Raw genomic sequence first — 18,418 nt, forward strand, 5'->3', positions numbered from 1 at the left:
ACAACACCTCCTGTGTTAGCAGCTTCGATTACCTCACATAGACATGCACTGAAAATTTCAAAAGCTTTTAGCCTTTTATGTTCAAACCGGAGTCAGACAAAGATGGAGAGACTCAAGAAGAAGTGACAACATGTAGAATGCAACAGGACATTTCTGAATGGTTAGTTGATGAATTTTATATAGCTTATGTGTAGTTAACTTCTAGTCATTGATCAGCATTTTTGTCATGATAATCTTTAAACCACATTCCCGGGGGTGGGGTTTATGTAAATTGTAGGGTTCCTGATGTCACTAATCTGGGAAGAAGCTTGTGTAGTCCCTACCATCCGTTTGTTGTCGTCCTTAAAAACCCATTTCTTTAAAAGAAAATATCTCCCTTTGCAGATGTTGTTTATGCTCAAACAGCAACATTGCACACTAACTAAAGTTAGAAAAGGGAAATCATACTCAACCACCCCTTTAAGTTCACCCTGAACAAAAACTTGGGGAGTGGATTCTGAGTTCTACATGCTTGCAGATCCTCTCATTATAACAAAAAAAGTGTAGATATTACGTAAATAAAATGTTCATTGTGCAGTCAGCTTCATATAACGGGACTTTCTGCCATGCCAAATCCCGCATAGGCCTACTGTTTGCTTGCTTTTCTGTTAAAATTAACATTGGTTTGTGAACGTAGACGTATTAATAACAAACATCTGGAGGGTTTATGCAGGGATGTGTAGGTTGTGCGGTGACGCGTAACTTGAAACAATTTCAAGGAAATCTATTTATATGTGTTTTTAAAGGTGACGCACATCTCCTTAGCTTTACCCTGGAGTTGGTTCACCATGTTACCCGAAGGGTGCACCATAAACTAAAATCGGCGGAAAATGGTCCTGAGCGCATTTAAAAGAGTCTGGAGCGCGAGCTTCCTGTCGCATAATGACGAATGTGCAAGAGCTCACATATTATATTATATTATATTATATTATATTATATTATATTATATTATATTATATTATATTATATTATATTATATATTCAGTGTGACATCCTGTCACCATGCCATCCAGTCAAGCGTTTTTTAAGCTTAGCTGGATTCAGAATCAGAACTGGACAGAGTTAATTGTGAATCAAATGAATCTGATTCATAGTCATTCAGTTCAAAGGCAGGTTAAATGGACAATCCATTTTGAACATTGTGAACTCCCCCAGAGTCTCTCAACACTCCTTTTCTTCTTCTCCTTTTCTTTCAGTGGCTCTTTCTCTCCAGTGACTCAGTCTGTCCCTTTGTGTTAACTCCTGGAGACACAACATAAGCGTGTGTGGCCAAGGACAGTTCAGATGGAGCTCTTTGTTTTCGTCTGTGTGGCCACTTGGTCCTTGCACACCTCATTAGCTGTAACCACTGCTGGTTGCCACAGAAAATGTGTGTCAGTGTGTAAGCGTTGTTCCATTCCCTGATCCTCTGAAATGAGCAGTTTTTGAGGGACCAAGAAAGGGAGGTTAAAAAACAGAGGCCAAGAAACTCTTCAAGAGCTCTGTGCCATTCACTTCAAGTTCAAACCACAAAATAAAATTGTCATGCACACACAAGCACACTGTAGATATTTGGCAGTGTGTGTGTGTGTAAGAGCAGTTCCTTGAGGCCTTACCAATTCTTTAGCCACATGGCATTCAGGGAAATTTAATATCCTGATGGTGCCTGATGCTGATGTGTCCTGAATTCTGCAATGTGCAGTTGCTTAAGCTTTCATTAAAATATGAACTTGAGTGTGTGTAACTTTGTAATTATACAATATGAATGACATATCTTGTAAAATATGTATTTACAATTACATAGTGTGAAATGTGAATGCAGATACAAATAAATTTATTTCGAAATTTATTTAAAAAAAAAGCATTAAATACACTCATACTAAATCATATTAAAACCATATTTAACAAGCATAAAACGTAATAGTAAATATTCATGTTTTTATAATGTAAGCTTATCATTTAAGTAGACACTGATGATGTGATATCAAAAACTTTTTGCCATTTTGCTGTGGACTTCTTGGTGGATCAAGAGATGATGCGTTAAATATTACGTACAATTAGGTTTTGTATGCCTGGCCTCTAAAAACATGTACCATATTAGAGTATTATATACTTTGTTACTTATCAATTTTTATATTATTTATATGATTTTTGTTTAATGCATAGTTTTTTCCATAAACAAATTACCTGTAGCACAGCTGCTGTAGGACACCTATGTAGACCCCTGATCTAACCAATCTCATACCCAATTATTATTAATCGTATACCTGTTAATATTCAACCTTCCTTAACCTGCAGTCTGTATTTTTGGCACCATTCCATTACCCAGAGTTCATTGCTGTCCCACATGTTTAATATTAAATGCTAAGTCATTTTAGTTTCCTCATTCACACAGTAGTGTAACAGTAGTCACACACACACACACACACACACACACACACACACACACACACACACACACACACACACACACACACACACACACACACACACACACACACACACACGCAGCAGCAGCTCATACTAATGGAAGAGCCAGACAAACATCTGCTTTAACAATGAGCTGGATGAAAGATAGAGAAATAAAGAAAAGCGAGAGAAAAAGAATGAGGGAATAAAGTGAATTTGGTGTCAGTGGGCAAACGGTTCGGAAAAGAAACGCGTTTCACCATTTAACACACAGTGAGGGATTTGTAAAAGAGGAAAAAATGTAACCAACTTACCTTCGTGTGTGTGTGTGTGTGTGTGTGTGTGTGTGTGTGTAGGACTACACAGAAGAGCGGTTGGTATCTGTCTAATGGGCAGCTTTTGATATCTTGTGTGTGTGCGCGTGTGTGTGTCTTTAAGAATGATTGTGTGCTTACACTTCATTTTTATAAATGATATGGCACAGCACATCAAAGGGTTTGGGAATAGATCAAACAAAAGCGAAAGAGTTGTTTCTGAGCAAGTTGAAAAATTAGATGAATGATGAAAGAAAACTTTCTTTTCTCGGTCACTTAATTTCTACATAGTTCTAGAGGCTTTATCAAAACAAGGTTTTGGTCATTTTTGAAAACGGTTCGCCAAACCAACGGCATAGTTTGTTAAACAGTGGTTCTGTTTTTTCTTTTTCTTTTTTGCATTGGACATCAAGTGGCGACCCTGCATAGGCCCAACAATATGTAAAATAATTAAGACAATATAGACTGACTAAAATTGACAACTCTTGTCAACATGTAAACAGCAGCAGACATACAATTTACAGTCTTCATAGTTTGAGTGTTTGGTTTGGTTTGTCTCTTTAATTTTGATGGTTTCATGCTCTCAGCAGCTGATAATTCACTGCACCAAACAAATGATGTTCTGCAAGTGTATTTTTCCACATTGCAAATTGAACCATTTTTGATGTAATCTTGGTCATATTTTCTTTTTTCATTGTTTTGAGAATATTGTGCTTCTACTAAGTGGCAAATATATTTGCACCAAAATTAATAGATCAGATACATGACCAATGATGTCATAACCTAAATAGGGCTGTCAAAAGATTAATCGTGATTAATCACATCCAAAATAAAAGTTTGTGTTTACATAATATATGTGTGTATACTGTGTAGAATTATTATGTATAAATACACACACATTCATGTATATATTTAACTAATAATTGCATTTATATACTGTATATATATTTATATAATTTATATTATATATAAATATTTTATATATAAATATAACCAATTTTTCTTAAATATATACATGATTGTGTGTGTTTTTTATATATATATATAATTATACACAGTACACACACATATATTATGTAAACACAAACTTTTATTTTGGATGTGATTAATCACGATTAATCTTTTGACAGCCCTAAACCTAAATAAACGTATTTATGTTTGCTGTCCTTGTTAACCAGTCGATTGGTCACCGACCTTCTACTGTTCCTCATTTTTGAACGCATCACCGCTGACGCTGACTGCGAGCCTATTCACAAGCTTTACAATTATTTTTGTATTTCACAAACATGTCAATTGTCTGAAGTTGTTTATTTTGGTATATTTTTATGCAGCACATTAACTCAAAATCTGGCAAGCGGCACTTAATAAGTTAAAATAAATAACTTGATCAGTATTGGTAAATGCAGTTAAATATTTTTAGTGACCTGTAAATGCCTCAACATTCTTGCGCATCAATGATTTTATTATTTACCCACCAGTTAAGATCCACCTCTTTAGAAGATATGGCAAGAGAAAAGAGAGAAAGAGAAGGCACTTTGAGCTATAAAAAGCTGAAAGGGTAAATTTGCAGATGGCAGGATGAAAGGGGGAAAAACTGATTGAGAACAGATTGGGCTGATTGAATGCAATTCTTTTCAGAGCTTTGAATGAACTGTTTGTCCATTGCATTAATGTAACTGATGTGATATGCATGTGTGTGTGGTAATAGAACAATTAGCAATTCATTCGATGACAATGTATGATGATGTAAAATGTCAGACAGTGCTAGTCGCACACACATACAGTGATTTCCGTGAAATATCACACTCAGATTCCCACTCCTCCACTGTCCTCATTTGATAAAGTGAATTCTCCTTTCTTTCTCGTTCTTCCTTTTTTCAGTTAATGTCTTCATTAATATTCCCTCGCTTTTAGCAAATGTAAAGTCTTTCATAGAGTTTAGCTGCAATTTCCAAGTCCCTCACACGTGGCTCAAGCATGTGTGTATGAGTCAGTGTGTGTGTGTGTGTGTGTGTGTGTGTGTGTGTCAGGGAAAAGCCCCAATGCTTTAAAGTTTCCCAATTACAGTGTCTGAAAAGCAGAGGGAAGTCCCGATCTTTGTGCAAACTTCTGTAAAACAGCTAATGTGTGTGTGCGTCTTTATAACTGGCATAAAGTTGGAGTGGAAATCACAGACAGACATCTGTACAATTATGTTGCATGAATATGAAACAATTTCCTGAAAATTAGTTTCTTGTTCCGTTTCATCCTTACTTGACTAGCATCTCTGTCCTCATTTCACATCTCGCATCTCACCATTTTCTCTTCAAGTAGGCTTTTCGCTAGCATGGATTGTGTGTTTTATATGGTTTCAGTTTTTCTGTCTCCCTTTTAACACACATCTGTTACAGGAAATAGCAGTGTGGCTTAAAACAGACAATTAAGGGCACAAACCACTGGGTAGTGTTAATGTGATTAGTAAATTAAGAAATGGGCTTCAAACCCACTGAAAACATACATTTGCAAACTTGGAACTGAATAACGTAACTCAATTTGATTAAATGTATTTTTAATTGCCACTTCACATTAATTAACTAAAACACTCCACTTTTACCCAATAAATAATTTAGTTTTCAAGGTTTTGTGCAAATGGCACAATTAATGTTTAACATTTGCATTACAACATTTGTGTTGTATTCATCTCACACTGATGCAAAAGCCTTTCTAAAAAAAATGGTTTTCTTCTAACCGTTTCATTTTAGGATGTGTTGTTTTCACTTAAAATCAAAGAAATAATGAAAGCTAATGTGTCAAAATAACTCTTTAGTTTAACATATCAGGTTTTTTCCTACACTAAATTCTTTTCAAACTTATGAGAGCATTTCTCAGCATTTTTTTAAATGAACAGTAGGCTCATATAGACCAATCTGTGAAGTAAATCCAAATGGGTTCTGTGCTACACTGATGCTATTACTGTATAACATGTCCAGGTATGGCACACACAAATCGATATAGCAAAAATATCATTTTTTTTTTTAGGAAAATATATCACGATTCATTTTCATGTTGGTTTTACTATTTTGCAAGTGACTGAGCATAACAGCCAATCTAATGTCCCTATTTTAAAAACAAGCCTTACAAGGTTATATCAAGAAAGAAATTAATCGGCACGGACACACCGGCACAGACACAGTGTGGTGCCGATGTCCGTGCCGGTGTCTGTGAGTGTCCGTGCCGGTGTCTGTGCCATTGTCCGTACCAGTGCCGGTGCCGATGTCCGTGCCGGTGCCGATGTCCGTGCCGGTGCCAATGTCCGTGCCTTAATGTGTCCGTGCCGATGTCTGTGCCAGTGTTCGTGCCAATGTGTTTGTGCCGGTACCGATGTCCTTACCGGTGTCCATGCTGGCGTGTCCGTGATGGTGTCCGTGCCAGTGTCTGTGGCTGTGCCGGTGTCGGTGCATGGCACGGAAATATAATGTAGTCGAAAGATAACTTAGTCCAGTAACCAGACGCTGTTTGACAGGCTTTTAAGTGCATGGGCTGTATGCGCTCAGCATGTTAGAACAGTGCATCAGCAAAATAAAACGGAAAGGCTTTAAAGCACATGCAAATAATGAACGTTTGTGAATCGCAGTATCCCGTGAGTTTAACTTGACCTCTGCGTTAACATGTATTGTGAATGTACGTCACATTGTACAGTATGGTGGGACGGAGGCGCCAGAACTGCAACTGATAGAATACACTGTATAGCACGATACTATGATAATTCTTCAAAAGCAGATTGTGGAGACATTTTAATTGTCTACGATCAAAAATCATGATATCGCACACCCATACATCAGATATCATTCTTGGGGCTTAAGTATTTTCTTTTTCTTATTATCAATGATGAAAATAGTTGTGCTGCTTATTATTTTTGTGGAAACTATGATACTTTTCAGGATTCTTTGATGAAAGTTCAAAGGAACAGCTTTTATTTGAAGTAGAAATAGTAACATTATAAATGAGTTTACTGTCACTTTTGATCAATTTAATACGTCCTTTTAGAATAAAAGTATTGTGTTCTTTAAAAAAAAAAAAAAAAAAATCTTTCTGACCCCAAACTTTTCAATGTTAGTGTACCTGACTTTTCAATTGCTTGAACATTACAGTTTAATAGTTAACATGTTTTTGGGGGTCTAATTCTTCTGCTCTTTCAAACTATTTGTTGTGGTGACAGTGATTGTGGATGGTTACTTTAAGGCCTGAGCTCATGGCATGATAAATAACAACAGACTTGTACGCTAGAGCTGAGTGATGCATACACACGCATAGATACTCTGTATCCAAAACACACGCACATTGTCAAGCATGCTACAGCCGAACCCTCTTTTGCCAGAAACCGCTGTGTCCCACTTCCACTGTTTCTTCACATTCTGATCCCATCCTCTTTTCTTCCATCACAATCTCCTGTCTCTCCCTCTCGTCCTAACTGAGCCAGTAGTGATTGATAAACTGTTTTCAAGGTCTCGGCCACGCTGATAGCAAATGTGCCACAATGCTTGCAAAGACCTTGAGTCGTGTATGTGTGTATATAGCTGGTGAACGCATTCATCAACTTGCCATCATGTCACGAATACTGTACGTTGTTGGCAGGTGACAAGTCATTCTTGTCTGACATGAACGCACACCTAACTTTGCAAGTGCCCCGAGACTGTAGGGTCAGAACAGGCGGAGATACATGTCAAAGGTCATCCCGGCAGGAACAATACTGACCAGACAGTCGGCAGTAAAATAATACACAATATAATAATGCATTCAGTATCTGAGTGGAGAGGGGGGTCAGCTCCGCATTTTGAAACAACATCAGAATTCCAGTGCGCTTTGTGTGTGTGTGTGGAAGGCTTTGGCCGGAATGCCTGAATTCCACTCAGTCCATCAGGAATGCTGGCTGAAGCGAATAACAGAGGAAGACAGAGGGATCAAGCAGGGAACAATTTGATTTGATTCAGCTCTCTGACCAGAGAACGGGGTATTAAGTGTCGTTAATCATCATCAACATCATGTGTTCGGCAGAATTTGCGTTATATACAGTATCTCTGGTGGGCTATGGCTCCCTGTTCCCCACTTCAGCTACAGTTGAGTTGTTGTTTACGTTTTAAATCATACTATTGGATAAGACAAGGAAATAGTTGTTCTCTGATTTCTTATGATTTAGATGCAACAGTAAAATCTATTACAACTCTAAGCTCTTTAATACTTAATCATTAGAGTCTTGAAGTTATTTACGATGCCATTGAATGGACTGATTTGTGCTAGAACATGGCATTTTTCCACATTAGTTTTTCTTCAAATAACATTCACAGTTGAATAAATTACAGTAGCAAGACTATATAAACGTCTGTTGTATAAGAGATCGGTGACATAAAGGACAGACTTTGAATCCATCCATTATAAGCAAACTTACCCTATACCCTACCAAACATCTGAGCAGAAAAGCCTTCACGTGACACTGAAAAGTCTTATTTTAACAAAATAATTAAATGCATGTTATAATCTATTTTTCCCCTTAATGCATCAATGCAGATTGTTGTGGAAGCAGTACTATAATGAGCGGTCACAAATTACAGCATTTGAGAAAACTATCTATTTAATTAAGTTTTGAATGTGGCGTATATTATTTATGGTTGTAGGAAACATTTTCATTTAATGAAATCAATTACCAACATGGTTTAGTTGAGAAAGAAGGAACATCATAAATGAATATTATTATTGCATGTGGTTAGAGTAGGAAATATATACCACATTGTATTGTGTAAATGTAATTAAAATGTGTACTGTAAATAAAAAAGGAAATGAATCATGGTATTATTCATTGATCAAAATCAGAGCTAGCATTAACAGAGAGAGTGTTAAAATGAAAAAAGGAAGTGTGAGGGCAAACAAAGTCCCTTTAAAGAAAATCAGTTCTTTTTGCAACCATCTTTGTAACAACCCCATTTTTTTTTTTTTTTTTTTTTACGTAGACTAACTACTTGAAAAGGAAAAGATGGAAATCCCCAAAACTATTTGTCAAGATCACAATGGGATCATAAATGTTGCTTTTTTCCCTCTTCAAACTGTGCTAGTCTTTTCAGGCTGGACAAGCTAATGTGCAGATGCATTGATGAAAAGCAATGCCTCTATTGGCTCTTAACTAAAAGATAGGACTGCTATACATTACTTCAGCTGACATTTTGAGCATTATGATTCCTCGCATTCATTTTTCGTCTCCTCCTTATACTGTCTCTGAGGTTAGAATAAGATGAGGAGTAATGGCTGTGCGGAGTAACAGCGCTGATGTGGTAACAGAGGTCACAGTTTTAATCTCCGGTTGGGGCAGCCCGTGAAATGAACGGTTACCAAGATGCCCATCATGTTCTGTCACCGCCGTGCCCTTGAGCGAGCCTCTTAACTCATGGTTGTACAGGAATACTCCTGTAATTACAGGAACCTGTCCTTATTGTAGGCCTTCTGTAAGATAAAAGGAAGCAATCTTGACTTCGGAATTTAATGCAAGGTTGTATGTCTCAGATATGAGCCAGGTTAAATGAACACACATATTTTGTGATTTGTGTAATTTCATGTGTTAGTTCATTTAGGGTGGTCCTGGCCTTAATGGCTCTCACAGCACCAGTCCCCTTACTTGATTTGTTTCTCCACCTGGACCATTCAGGCCTACACACACACACACACACACACACATGAATGTGGCCCGGAGAGACCAAGTCTGTGTATATAAGTGTGTGTTCTCCATCATCCTTTAGCTGAGAGGAAAAGGAACAGGAAAGTGGGATATGAGCAGGTGAAAATGTGTGTGTATAATATGTTCTTGTTTCCACGTACACTCAAAAAGAAATGTTCCAAAAGAGGGTTTCTGCAGTGATGCCGTAGAAACATTCTGGTTTCCCCTAAGAACCTTTCAGTGAGCAGTTCTTAAACTAACTCTCTTTTTCTTGGTGTGAAGAACATCTTAATAATCTGAGCTATAAACTTTTGGTTATATATTTGGGTATAGATTTTTGTAAAAAAAACATTCTAATTTAGAAGTAATAAGCTATTTTCTATCCTGTTTTTGACCCTCTCTTTCAAACATATCTCAGTTTTTCTTCATGTAATACCAGATGGACTCCATGATGGTAAGATCAAATCTTTGTGTGTATCATACCGGCTATTGTTGGACTCTACGTGCATACAAAAATCTCACTGGATTATTACAATTAATGGCAAAAGGAATGTTTGGAAATGTAAACAGAAATTTCCAACTGACACTACAGCAAAATATATAAAAACTGGCAAAAAGCTTTTTTTTTTTCTGGTGAAGATACTAACGTGCCTAAGACTTGCAGAGTACTGTATATTATTTGTTCATAATATATATATTTTTTGTTACTAATGTTCAGCTTTTCTTTTTAATAGTCAACTTATTTTTCAGTCATCAAGCTTGTAAACACTGGTCACAGACACAAAGATGTATCTTTAATTTCCCCAAGCTGATTGTTCACTAAAAACATAGTCATCATGTTTTCAAACCTAGTCATCATGTTTTCAGGCCATTTCAAGTTTGATTTTGATGTGACATAAAGTGGTGGTGATAGTCTTCCCATTAACACCATAATTTTCTTCATTCAGGCCAATCCGTGAACGAGCACGAAAACAAGAGGCAGGATTTATCGCACAAACCAATGGAGACATTGCCTCCTCTCACGTGACTTTCCCCCATTCATTTTCAGTTACCCCCCACTAAACTCACCACATGCTTTAGGTGGTCTGTTTTAAGTCAATGAGGACAGAGTCTCCCGCTGTAACTTCACCTGCGGGTGTCGCAGTGTTACTTTATAAAAACTAGGGTTTTTTACACAAAAAACCTCATCCAGTTTTTTGAGGAGGCACTGCCAACCTTGCCTCCTCAGAGGAAACGCCCCCAAGAACAATGTGAAACATTTATGCGTATTACATATTCTTTATAATTCTTGGTTGTGGCAAGTAAAGTTTAAGTAGGGTACTGAGTTACCACAGTTATAGTTGTCATGATAACTTTGTTTTGTGTAAATGGATTATGAATGAATGTACCATCATTTGTCGCACTGTCCTTCTTATAGCCTATCTTTTTCGATAGAGTGATAAATTGTCATTTGCAGTGTCGTGTTTTAAATTAAACTGAAGCTTTTATTCAGGATTATAGCGAATGGCGTAGATCAAAGCAATAACAAAAACAACATTCTCTACGTGTTTTCTTCCGTATCCGGGAATCCCCGTATTAAACCCTTAAATGCCGAAGCAAAGGAAAGAACAGAAAATCGAAACTATTCACAATCTGACTGCGGCGCTTCAGCATAAATTCTCAGTACATATCAAACAATCTGTAACAGACAAAGCAATAGTAACACGTGGTAAAACTCCACTTGTGTGTTGCGACATTGCTGTCGAATCCAATATAGTTGGCACTGCATCATCTTTTATTTTCAGTCTCTTGGAAATGCCTGCGCTGAAAAGGGTCTTGTTTAAAAACGCATTTGCAGGAAAATTAAGCCAACAAACGAACAGTGTCTTACTGACGTGATCTGGAACTTCGTTTAAATTAAGGTTTGCTTCTTTGTAAAACATCTTGCAATCCTCTGAGGCATCTCTATTGTTTTGTTGCTGAAGTAATACTGTGTTTGCGTCTCTCTCTATATGCGCGAATCGATGGGCGGGGCTAAAGAGGCAACAATGTCTTTCGCCACACTATTACATCATAATGTGACAAAATCCAAATTACTTTTTTAGGCAGCTTGGTGTCAATGAAAGCTGTTTTTGGACTAATAAGGCAGTTTTGAGTTCTGAAACTTACAGGATATTTTTGTAATAACCTATGACTTACTGTATATGTCAAAAGATCAAGGACAATTTGATTTCTCAATTCATGGCCCCTTTAATAGTGTATGCAGGGACATAGAGCCCTATTTAAACGATCTGAAACGTAAGTATCAAACGCGATCGTAAGTAACTTTGTGGGCGGATCCCGGGCGCTGTTGCTATTATATCGGCGAGATAAATGACTTGCGCGCGACGCAAATCTAAAATGGGTTGGTCTGAAGTAGCTTCATTATTCATAGGTGTGGTTTGGGCGTAACGTGAAATAAACCAATCAGAGCGTCCTCTCACATTCCCTTTAAGAGCAGGCGCGCTTGTTCCATGGCGGATTGCTATTATAACGGCGGATTTGCCAGCGCACGCCAGGAGCGGTTCACAGCCGAGGAGACCGACGTTTTCGTCAGGGCCGTAAAAGACAGAGAAGTGACATTGTATGGAGATGGGAGAAACCCACCCAAATTAGCTTCGGTTAAACATGCGTATAATAATATAATATATAATAATTTGGGTAAATGTGTAAGCTAGATTTATGCCACACATTTTTCACATCTTAATGGACACAACAATGATTTCCCTCGTGTGTTAATATTTTTCCTTGTAATAATGTATGATTTGCAAAAATGAAAACTGCTGCGTCTGTTTAGATTAGAGAATCAAAGTGTATGCGCGTTGTGCACACGCTACATAATTTGTCATAATGACAAATGGTAGGCCAAATATTTCATCAATGTATAAAAACGTGCACTTCTGACTTTCAGATGACTTTGTTTCTTTCCTTTTTTCCCCCCCTATGTCGCTTTTTTCTGTATGGGCTAATGAATAAGGTAAGCGAAGCCATTTGGCTGTTTAAACATTGTTTCAGCAAACTCGCATCCAGTCCCGTCTGGCTTTATCTCCTCATTTTTTATCTCATAAACAGTATCTTGTTTCAATCTGAAATATATCATGTTCTGGAAGTTTAATAGGTTACAAATGGGGATTCACTTAGAATTTCTGTGCTACTTTTCTTAATTGCTTGTCATTGTTTTCTTGCTAAAAATTTCTGATAATATTTTAAATCACTCTTACACCTGTGCATGCGTGTTATTGTCTGTTTCTATGTGTGTGTGTGAAGCTAATGGAAAACAAAGTTTTACATTATATGCTGCTGACGACATCAGGTCTCCATGACAGCTTATGGTAAGTATCATATAACATGGGCCAGCTCTCTCTCTTTCTATCTCACTTCCTCCATCTCTCTTCCTCCCACAGTGCAACTTGCTATAATCGTGCATCTCTGATTATTGTGATTTCAGGTGCCAAAGACCTAGAAATTGGAGGTAAGGTGTGTGTTTGTGAAACAGAATAAAATAGAATAGAATCAAAATAAGGAGATAGAGGGAAAATATAAATGTGTTTGAGAGCTTGATGGAATCATATTTGCTGACTGTTGCCCTCTAGAGTGTCTCATCGGTGCCATAATGACGCCACTCAGTCGAAAGTGTGTAGTGCAACTCACTCTGACCTGTGTTTGTAATGATTGCAGATCTCAACTGTTAGACAGATATATGTTCATGGGAAACTGTTTTAAATATAGAGTTAAAGGGATAGTTCACCCCAAAAATGAAAATTTTGTCATAATTTATTCACTTTATTATTGTTCCAAACACATATCAATTTCTTCCTTTTTCTTTTTGGAACAAAAAAGTAGAGACTGTGGGGTGGGGGGTGGGGGCTGTGTCTTTTTCCTGCAGTTAATAAATGGTGCCTGGACTTTCAAGCTTCAAAAAAGGATGAAAAAGCAACATAAAACATCATAAAAGTGATTAAAACGATGTGTCCACTATATTTAATGTCATCTGAAGTCATACAATATATCTTTTTGTGACCAACCACAAATTAGAATTTTTATTCACTGACTTCTTCCCACCAGTGAGCTGTTAACCACTGCGACCGGATCATTGAATCTGAGAACCGTATCAGTCCAATTTGTGGACAAATCATTTACAGTAGGTTGGTTTTGTGAACTGGATCAACTGAATCATTGAAAATATCTGACTCAAGAATGATTTGTTCATGAATCAGACATTCCTAATTTCTTATGACCTCTGTTGAAAGATGTTCGGTGGACTGTTCCTCAAACAGTCTTATCATATGGCTTCAGAAGACTTAAAAAACTAGAATATTCTTCAAAAAAAATTAATTTTGAGTTCCTAAGTTGACATAATGGTTAAGTACATTTTTGGGTAAACTATCCCTTTAATAATTTACCTCATTACACTCCTAAGTTCAACTAAAGTTGCGCTGCAGTTTACAGGAACTCATCCAGAACTAATTAAAACATTCCAACGTAACAAAACACACATCTGATAGTGTACATCCCTGTATTCACAAGAGAAAGAGAGACTTTTACCTCTGACCAGTCTCCACCCATAATAGCCTGCCATCCAGGAGGGAGTGGCTGACCGAGGGAGGGGAAGAGAGAGAGAGAGAGAGAGAGAGAGAGAGGGAAAGCTGGAGAGCTCTGCGGTAGCAGTCAGCGCAAGAACCAAAGCAGAGAAAGACTGAAAGAGAGAGAGGGGGGAAAAAGAAGGTAGATTGAGAAAGAAACTGAGGAATTAACCACTAAGAAATAAAATTAAGGAGAAAAAGGGAAGAATGAAGTCTGGAAAATAACTTCAGAACAGGACAGAAGACACACAGAGAGAGAGAAAGAGAGAGAGGGGGAAAAAAAGACAGACGCATGAATTAAAAGAAGTCTTGGACTTCACATTGGAGACACATGTTCATGCGTGGACTGTTTCTGCTGCTGTGATCTGTCATTCCTCCTCACAGCGTGTGTGTGTGTGTGTTCTTGAGAGGCTGAGGAGAGTGTGTGTGTGTGTGTGTGTGTGTGTGTGTGTGTGAGCCTGTCGTTCCTCTGGAGTCTACGGGACCATGGCACCTGTCAGGAACGGATGAACTTGAGGCTTAAAAAACTCGTGGAAGAAAGAGATAAAAGCAGAAAGAAAAAAGCGGAAAGAGTAATAGGTAAGTTTCTTTTCTAGCAATGCTGTGTGTGCATGTAGGAGTGTGTGTGTGGAAGGTTCTGCCTCTTTAATTTATGATTATCTGAGATATATCTATATTAACCTGTATTTAATATTTTTGATATTTGTAATACTTTGACTAAAGGCTGTACACACAGTTTAAAAAGTGAGAATGTGTATATTGGGTAGGGAGCCCTCCAATGCGACAAGCTGTTCGACCTCTTTGTGCATGTGCATGAATGATGGCTTGGTGTTGTATTTTTAGATATGAATACTGTAGTTTAGTCTGAGATGTTGTGTAATGTATGGATAAATTATGGGTTGATGTGTTGTTACGGGTAAACACTTGTTTAGATTGTGTGTCTCTCTCTGTATGTGAGTGGACTGATCTAACTGGACTGTGTTCTCTTAATATAGGGTGATATTAAAAAGATTAAGTGGTCTGTGAATAAGCAAGGGAGATAGAGACAGATAAAGAATGGAAGAGTGATTGGGAAAGACAAGTTCGTTCTGTAAGTGTGTTTCTGCTGAAATATTTACCCTGGTGCAACTCTGACGGTTCCTGTGGTGCTCATGGGATGATGTTCTTTGGTTCACACAAAGAGCAAAAGACTGTTATCATCACTTCATCATCAACATTTTATGATTTTGATATTTTCAACCCCAAAACATCAGAGATTAATGGAAAGATGACAAGATAAGAGTGTACATTCACCCATAAACAATGATTAGCTTTTTTTTCTCAGTTGAAATGTTCCATAGACATTTTATATATATATAAGGCTCATTTTAAATGATTATGTTATCAAGCTTATTAACTTAAAAACATAATAATTATTAACTTATTAATATTATATATACATTTTACTTAAAAATATGATTTTTACAATTACAATACATTATTTATTTTATTAATCAATCAATCAATCAATCAATCAGTTTTTTTTTTAATTACGAACATCCTGGCCATCCCAAAAGAGTGTTTGTGTCAGATTTGGCCCCAAACTATAGCAAAGTATGTATACAAACTAAAACACACATAATCCATACCATGCACTACCCAAAATAGTAATTAGACACACACTCACATACCTACCCTCTCTCTCTCTCTCTCTCTCTCTCTCTCACACACACACACACACACACTCTCTCATTCACATGCATTCACACAGAAACACCGTGTGGTGTGTTTTTGGTCAGCTATGTTTTCGGTGAGGGGAAGAATGTCGTGTTGTTTTAGTGGCTCTAAGAGAACATTGTGTGTGCATGTGCTTGATGAAATTACACGCAACGACTCGCGCAGCACACAACCGAACGGCCCCAGACTTTCCTTCAATGTGCATCACCAAGTGACTTTCTTTATTTTTCTCTGGCTCCTTGATTCTTGCTCTCAGGATTGGGGGGTGGGTAGAGAGACAGAGAGAGAGAGTAAGTGAGAGAGATTGAGAGTGAGATGGCTTTTAGCCCGGTGCCTCAGCCGGTGTGGATCGTTAATTGAGCTGCTCCCATAGGGGGGTATCAGACCCCAGATTAATTTGGCTCCCCCTCCTCACACAAGCGCACACACACACTCATGCTTTCACCCTCACACAAACTCACACTCTCTTTTAGGGCCCTTTATATCCATCTATTAGACCACAGTTGTCAGATGTCGTGTCACTGCTGGAGATTCTATTCTGATTGGAGATTGCGGGTGGGTGTGGGCGAGTGTCTCTATAGTGGGGTTATTGATTGTTTTGTGGAGTGTAGTACTATTTAACTGCGGTGGGACCTGTAGGCCTGGACACATTAGGTTGTCTTGTAACAAAGAAATCATTCTGTACATCACTGTGAATGTTTCTGAGTTATAAGCCATGTAAAATTATATCAGGGATCTTACAAGTGTGCTCTCCATAATGTACTTCACTTAAAGCATTTCATGATCTAGACATTGTTTTTGTTTAGAGTTAAACTTGATAACAAGCCATAGTGTTGTCATTTTGAGTCAGTTCTTTTCAATGAATCGGTTGAATCAGTTCACTGAATTATTCATTATTGAATCAGTCGAAATCAAAATGATTTTTTAAAGTAATCACACACACCTGAAAAGGTCATGGGAAAGTTATTTGTCAATTATGTTTACACAGACTTTGGAATATTTTGGGTAGATAAAGCAACCTCAGAAATTCATTTTAAACTTCCTTTAAATACTGTTGTTAAATAATCAATTCTCCATTGTTGCTCTATTATGACAGTTAAAGGCAGATGAAGACATTAAATACTCAGCGGTATTTTTATTTTTTTATTTTTTTGTGGTTGAGAAAAGTCGACTAGGGCCTACAGCTATGTCTCTTGAACAGCAGTGTGACTCAGTGGTTGCATCCAAAATCGTATGCTTCCCTGCACGCGGAAAACAGGATGTGACAAAAGTATGTACAAGAGTAGGCAAAAAGTACCTGGATGACCTACTATTTCTGGCGAGATTCTGAAGTGTGCATACGATGGAAAATATACCGTCCCATGAGGCCACGGGAGATCATTTTTGAATGGAGGTAAAGCAACGCAACTGACGCTGGTAGGTCACATGATAATGACAACATGGCAAATGTAGTACGTCCAAATTAAATTCATACGACACACATTCCAACTTTTTAGCGCTCGCAAATGAAGTACTTGAGACTATACAATTCTGGATGCTGCCAGTGACTCAATATATCACTTTGAGATCTGTCCGAATGAAGATGTGAAGGTTTAGATCTTCAAATCCTACCTCACATGTTCCGATACTGCAGAAGGAAGCTACTGTATTAGGATGAACAGCTGTGTCTTGTGGCCCAAAACTAGATAAAAGCGATCATGTAAAGTGGCACATGGTGTAGTGTAGGGATAGAGGAGCGATTTAACGGCTCGTGTTTTTGAGATGTGCGGGATTATGTGGAAAAACATCATGTGGGATAACTGCAGCAGCTTTCCCGAACTATGTTCAAAACATATAAATCTAACATGGTCACTCTTGGCTCTTCCTAGGCTTGGTGAGTTTGGAGATTTCAGATTTTGACATGCCATTCTGACATCCATTGGAAAGTTATTCCACAACAACATCAAGTTGACTGTTATGATTTTATGTTATTCCATTTGAATTTATTAAACTACAAACCAACACATCGGTTTATGTATTATATATTTTCAAGAGATCAAGAAGTCAGTTGATCAATAGGTATATGAAAATAATGCTATAATGCTTACATTTAATTTTTTTGCATTTAAAATGAATGGTTTTAGTCTTATTTAACTTTTTTTGTTGTTTTTACAAAATAGTATAGAATTTTAATATTGTCAATTTATCTCTTATTGCCTATTAACTCTTTCCGTCCATGTTTTTACTGTAATACAATTGGGGGGCGCTATTACACATTTTCTGAAAGAGTACAGAATCTCTGGATCAAAACACAGGCGAAGAAGCAGAAACAAGCGATAGAAGTGTTGCTTACGCACATGTAAGCTAACGCAATCATCCAACATTAAACGGCAAATAAACCAAAACCGCCAAACGAACCCATGAAGAGGTATAGGATTGTGAAGCTTTAGGGGTTTTGATAGACGTGATTTACTTCTTCTAAATCCGATCTGGACGAAGTCTTAAAAAACATTTTTAAACACTTTTTGTTCAAAATGTTGCTTTTTTAAATGACCAAATTTTGATTAAAAAAAAGGAATGCATGAAGCTTACATTTTTCTTTTCTTTTTTCACACATAACACCACCCTGTATGCAACGACACTTCATTACAAGAGGTTTTGTAATCTTTTACAATCTCTTCAAGTCTAAACAAAATTTT

The 18,418-nt window shown here is 37.4% G+C and overlaps 1 protein-coding gene across 2 annotated transcripts in view; it reads left to right on the forward strand.

Annotated features, from left to right (window-relative positions):
* sema3b (sema domain, immunoglobulin domain (Ig), short basic domain, secreted, (semaphorin) 3B) overlaps positions 1 to 18,418 on the forward strand; it is a 65,831-nt gene that overhangs the window by 17,948 nt on the left and 29,465 nt on the right. Inside the window, exon 1 of one of the 2 annotated variants that reach the window (XM_079636675.1) lies at positions 13,798 to 14,603. The exons of the other annotated variant lie outside the window; for it this stretch is intronic. The gene's annotated coding sequence lies outside the window, so the exon portion shown is untranslated. Of the gene's footprint in view, positions 1 to 13,797; positions 14,604 to 18,418 lie in introns of those variants that run through there. 2 annotated transcript variants of the gene reach the window in all.

The sequence above is a fragment of the Phoxinus phoxinus genome, assembly GCF_949152265.1.
Source record: "Phoxinus phoxinus genome assembly, chromosome: 15".
Lineage (NCBI taxonomy): Eukaryota > Metazoa > Chordata > Actinopteri > Cypriniformes > Leuciscidae > Phoxinus > Phoxinus phoxinus.